Source organism: Episyrphus balteatus, chromosome 1 (assembly GCF_945859705.1).
Source record: "Episyrphus balteatus chromosome 1, idEpiBalt1.1, whole genome shotgun sequence".
In the NCBI taxonomy this organism is placed as follows: domain Eukaryota; kingdom Metazoa; phylum Arthropoda; class Insecta; order Diptera; family Syrphidae; genus Episyrphus; species Episyrphus balteatus.
The window spans coordinates 8,352,432-8,359,147 of NC_079134.1; positions in this window are offsets into that span (position 1 = coordinate 8,352,432).

The window sequence follows — 6,716 nt, forward strand, 5'->3', positions numbered from 1 at the left end:
AGTTGAGTTGAGTTGAGTTGAGTTTAGTTGAGTTGAGTTGAGTTTAGTTGAGTTGAGTTGAGTTGAGTTGAGTTGAGTTAAGTTCAGTTCAGTTCAGTTCAGTTCAGTTCAGTTCAGTTCAGTTCAGTTCAGTTCAGTTCAGTTCAGTTCAGTTCAGTGAGTTGATTCGAGTTGAGTTGACTTGAGTAGAGATGAGATGAATTGAGTTAAATTGAATTGATTTAAGTAGAAATGACTTCCGTGGAGTTGAGTTGTGTTCTGTTCAGTTGAGATGGACTGAGTTTAGTTAAGTTTGGTTAAATTGAATTGAATCGGATCCCCTTTTAAGCCGGGGATTTGTATATTAAAAAAAAAGTCAATTCAAACAAAAAAAAATACCACAAACACTTTCAGCAATCATCCAACCCATTTCTCCTTATAAATGAGCAAAAATAGCATGCAACTTATCATTTCATTCATACTCTTAAAAAGTTAAGAACTTCATAAAATTTTATTGATTTTAGGTATTGGGCGTTTATTGTCACGAACTTAATTAAACATTGTGACAAGATCAATATGGGTAGATAACTTAGAAATTCACTATATTCAATATTTCTTTTTATTTACATGTTGTGCCTATAAGTTAATCAATCTTTGTCATTTAACAAAATTAAATAACATTCTCTTTATTAAAACAGCTCTTTGATCTGTGATAACAAAACATATATTTTACGAGTACGATAAGTCGATAAAAGTGCACGTTTTGTTCCCATTGGCCTCTAATTATACTTATCTCTCACATAAGTTTGTTTTCTCAAAGCTTTTCTAAATAAAATCAAATAGAAACCGCATTCGTTCTACAAAAACTAACTCAGACATTATCATCTTAAAGCTTTCAAAGACAATGTAACACAAGCTTTATGATGAAGGTATGAAATACATTTAGCATGGTCTAAGCTTGTTGATGACAAATTAAATATTCTTTGTTATATAAAAACAAATTTGGGTTAAATGATTGTGAGGATGAGTTTAGTTTTCTTATCACTTCATTCTTTGTTATTAATTAAAAAAATAAATTTGTATTCTTCTTATCATATCTATATCATATTAGCATTCTGAGATTTTTTCAAAAATAAACAAAAGTATACAACAAAAAAAATATTATCTAAGCAAACAATGAATTACTAAAAAGATTGTGTATTTTGAGTTAAAAAATGTCTGAATTCGTGATTTTGCTTGTGATTTTTGTTTGAAAATTCTTAAGGAATAATTGGTAGTGGATTTGATTTTCTATTAAATCAATGTTAAATCATTAATTTATTATTGTTGCAATCTTGTATTGCCTAATAATACAAGATTGCAACAATAACATTAACTTATTTTCCGGCAAAGCAGAATCCCATAAACTAATTAATTTATTATTGAACAAATTTTTTGGCATACTTATGCAATTATATTTTTAAATCAAATAATATTCAAGCCACAAAAATTAAATTCGTACCAAAAGTGGTTCCTAAATTTTACTTTTTAGTAAACCATAAAATAATAACTAATTAACGATTTTTTTTAACACAGCAAAGACTATACAATTTAAATATATATATAAAATGCAAGATTTAAATTCTTTTTGTATTGAGGTTTTATGTGTTTAGGTTCGTTACAGAGGCGTACAGAGGTTTTTATGATAACCTTTTAGACCTGTTACCACTATTTTAGTGTTAAAGTCGAGGGATTGGACAATTTTTGTGTAAGAATTCGAGACATATGCGGTTTTAACGATACCCCTGTTACCGAAAACTTTTTGAGTTTTGAAAATTTCAATACAACGTTTGATTTGACGGAAACCTAATGTAAAACTCTTACTTTAAGATGGTGTGTAAAAACTTAGCTGCTATTGTGGTAAAATAGTGGCAAAAACGGAAATAAAACAATAAAACGTTTTTGGAATAATCTATTCAGTAAATGCTGCTTACCTATACAAAAAATAATATCAGACCCAAGCGGGGCGGTGCCCCGGGGCCCACGACCTACGATAGGGCCCCCACTGGAGACAATGGAGAGAAGGCAACTTATTATTAGGTACATAAATCCCTTCGGACAGAAGAGAGACAAATTATTTTTTTCAGTATAATGCAAAATGAATAGGTAGCCAGCAACAAATAATACCTCATGGGCCCCCAAAAAATAAATTGCATTTTTAAAAGAAAAATTAAATATTATATTAGGGCCCAAAAAATATTACATTAATAATCTTAGCGACCAACAAATAATACGTCAAGGGTCCCAAAACAAAAAGTATGGCGTATACGTACTTTTTTTTATTTTTTTTTTATATATATCAAAGGGGTCTCCAAAAATCACAAGGGCCCCAAAATTTAGTCTTGCCCCAGGCAGAGGCGTACGTTGAGCAGCTGGGGCCCCCAGCTGATGTTTGATCAATGCATAAAGATGGATCCTTCAAAATAGAGCTAGGAAAATCGTTCATTTCAAAAGATCGAATCGTTCAAAGATTGATTTCACCAAAGATTCGGTCTTTTCTATCAATCGTTCTTTCGTTCATTTAATCAAAACCATTTCTTTTTCACTCATTTCCTTCTGACAAATGAGAGAAGACACAAGAAATTGGAGAAACTTATGGAATCGAAACAGAAATAGTGAATGCGTTTCCTAGTACGACAAAATAAAACAAGTCTGAAAAAGGGAGTGTTTGCATTTTCATAAAAGTATTTATACTAAAGATTTACACATGGGACGTGGCGATTGTTTTCACAGTCGCAGAAAAAGAAAGAAGACTTTTAAAAAATTGACTACAGAAATGCATTAGCTTGAAAGACAAAATTTTCAATCGTTTTAGATCGTTTGTAGAAACTTTACAACAATGAAGCAGAAAACTTAGAATTTGGTTAAGAAAAAAAAAAAAAAAACTTTTTATAAACTTTTTTTTACGAACCAATTGCGATAGCGAGAGATAAAATGTATTTACTGTTGTACTTTTAATATTGCTATACTTCCTTAAATTTATTGGTTTGGAAGTGTTAGGGGCTATTGGGTCCATAATGGGTGGACTTTTTTTTTTTTAAAGAAACAATAAGCATTTGTATAATCTAAGCTACATTTTGAGGCCATAAACACTAACATTAATTGGGGCTTTCTTGTATTATAAGCGTTTGAAGGTAGCCATATTGATTTTTTTAAATCAAACGTGAAAACTTTTTTGTATTTTTTTTTTTTAATTTTTGACAAAACTTTGGTAATATTATGTTTATATTCGTTCAATAATCTTATACCAATTCTTTAGAGACTTTTGTCTGAAAAGTGCATAGCGTATATCGTGAAATATTAACATTTCAATGCAACCATAAAGAACAATTTTTCGTTTATTTTTTCTATGAGAGCTTTTTTAAATTCTAATTTTCTCCGCTTTTTTTTTTGAAAATATATTTTTGGAAAATTTTAATGGTAAATTTGATTATTAGTAAGGCCCTATTTCTTCGCCAAGTTCAAAACGTCGAAATAGATACATCAAAAATAAAAAGAAGACAAGGTCAGATGTTCGATAGAAATTCCCAATCGAATCCGATTCAATTCAAACTCTGAACGTCTGAACCTGCTCATATAAACTTGTATCGGTTGTATGCATGGAATCGAAATAATGATTGAAAATGAATGGAATGAACGAAATCCGAGTTCTGTGAGATCTTTTAGATGATTTTTAATTGTAAACGATTTGGATGAACGAAACGTACTTTTCCACTTCGTACTTTCTTATTTTATGAACGAGATTGATATAAGGATTGATTGATTTGGTCTATAGTGATTGCAATCACTCAGAATTTTCCGTGAACGGGTCAAAAAGACCGAATCAATCACGATTGACACAGCTCTGCTTCAAAAAAAAATTTTTATTTACACAAACATCTAAAGGCAAACAGAAGTGACTAAGATTAAGTTTCTACATTTTATAAAATCAAAAGATAGGCAATCAAGAGGTACAGATTTGAAGTTTTTGGGTTATTACTTGCGGTAAAAGTTGAAAGACATACACACTGTACACAGCAATTTGAAATTATTCAAAAAACTATTAAACGAATCATTGGAGAAATATCGACAGAAACCCGGCTTTCTAAAGCATCTTAATGGCTAAAAATAGGTAGCTAGGTGACTTTAGTTTGCTGTGAATAATATTTTGACCAAATATATTAACACAGTGGATTTTAAAATTTATTAAGTTTAACGTTTTTTATTAGTTAAAAAACTTTTAGCTGGACCAGGTAAATATTCTTTCATTATTAATTTAGATGCAAGCCAGACTTAAAATAACAATATAAAATGTCAACAGTACACTTAACTGATTTCGTTATTAAGTGCGCCAAGGAATTTTTGTAAATGGTCACTGTGGTGTATGTGTAACATTTACTATTTATCTCTTTTTGTTTTCGCATTTTAGACTAATAGTTTATAAGATGCATTCTTAACATTTTAAGAAATATAAGTCGTAAAAAAAGAATATAAAACACAAAAAAGAAATCATGCAAAGATAAAAGAATCTAGGAATATTATTCTTTCATATTTCTTTATTTTATTTAAGATTGACTGCACTTTTCAAAACTCAAATTAATAAAATATGATATGGATCAAATACCTTTAATTAGAATACCAGCATTAAACGCCTTTATTTAGCTTTCATCTAGGTTTTCTATTCAAAGAATTTCCACAGATGAAATACTTTTAAACTGACTTCAACCTGTATTTATGAGTTATAATTAAATTTCATATTTCATTTTGTTTTATTAAAAGAAACAAACCACAAGATTTATATATAATTCAATTTAGCTTTAAACTTCATAATTTTCTAATTACACAAAATTACACAAATGAACAAAATTTTGCCTTAAGGCAACTTTCTTCCAGAAAAAAAAAAACTAACTTCATTTCAATTTAATTTAAACTTTCTTATGTAGGAAATCAAAGTAAACTAAAAAAAAACAAGAAAAACTAAAATCTCAAAAAAGCATATTACTCCAAAATTTGTTCAACTCCATATACTGCACTGCACACATACCCAAAGATATGCAAATCCTTCGTATGTCTTTTTTTTTTTTTGTTAAAAAAGAAAACATACAATGGAATCCTTTGCTTAAGGCGACTTTGCTCTAGCTTCAAACTCTTTTTTACTTTATCTCATCTTAAAAAGTAAGTAAAAAAAAAAATAAGGAAAACTTGGGTATTCATACATATACCCTTATCCCGCCACCGTCGTTTTACTTCTTACCACCAAACTTATATAAAACCGCATACATTTCTTTTCTTGCAATGCAAATGGCTCTTCTTGTAGATGAATATCCTTTTGCCATATTCTTATTCGTATATAGTTTTTGGTAGTGCATTTGAGCCAGCCAGCCAGCTTGTGGGGAACTTCTTCTTTACTTTAAACATATGCATGTGCAGTCACAAGTTGAGTGTATGCAAGTTCGTATGCTCTGGCATGCCATTAGATTGTCCAAGGATTACATTATACACAATTGCATCGCGTTAACTCTTGTACCTCATTCCCTTGGGCAGCAGCAGCGGGGGGATCTATTTGAGGAATTTCCTTCTTCTTACGTTTTTCGTCGTCGTCATTGTATGCACAGTCATCTTGGTCCTTCGAAGTCGTCTTCAGCCATTCCCTAGAATCCTGACAATGCAAAATGCGAAAGGATATCAGAGATCTCGTAAATTCCCTAGCAATGTTATCATAGCCATGGTCAATGTCAATTGAAATATTTCAAAAGGAGGGATTTTTTGTGTGGATAAGATAAATCACACACACATATACAGTGGAGAGGATTTGGCAAGGATATTTGAAAAAGGTTGGAGTTTAACTTTTTTTTTTTTGTATTCAGTTCATTCGTTTTAGTTTCTCATGGCAACTCTTATGGATCGTTGTCGCCGTCGTCCTTTTCCTGTTCCTGTTGCCATTATGCTCTTTTTTTCTTTATCTATTTTTTTTTATAAGCTCTCTCTACTAGACCAGTGCCAATAATTTTTGAAAATAAAAAAATTATTAGCAGCATATGGGTGGTGGGAAAATTTAGGATAAATGGTATATGAAAGGGGAAAAATAAATTGCCCACAAAAAAATTGGGGGAAAGGGGGTGGGTGGGCGAAAAAGTGGGGTGGGTGTCAAAAATCATGGTTTTTTACGATTTCTGTCTAAACTAGACGTCCTATCGAAAAAAGTCAAATACAAAAGTTGTAGGTAGTATAAATGTCTACAACTTTTACTCAAACAATTTTTTTCTATAACCTCAAAAATATTGAAAAAAATGCAAAAATACGATTTTTTGATTTTTTATTTTTATCTTTTACAAAAATGGTGGGATGTTAACAAAACTTGGTTAAAAACTACTTTGTTATGTTTTCTATGTATTAAAAATGTTTTTTGAGCAAAAAGTGAATTTTTGGATTTTTGACGAATTTAATTTGAAAAAATAGCCTATTTTTCAATCAAAAAAGTTACCGAAAAAATTTTTGATTTTTGAAAAGTTTGAAATGAAATTATTTAGATTAAAACCTATTATTTAAGATTGTGTGGAAAAACTATACTTTTGTTTTAGAAAATATTGAGAAAAATTGAAAAAAACAAAAAAAACCATTTTTAAGATCGATTTTTCCGTAAATGACAGTAATATTGGCGAGAAATAATTTTCCATAGAAACTAAATTATACTTTTCTAATGGCATTTGACCTTCTTA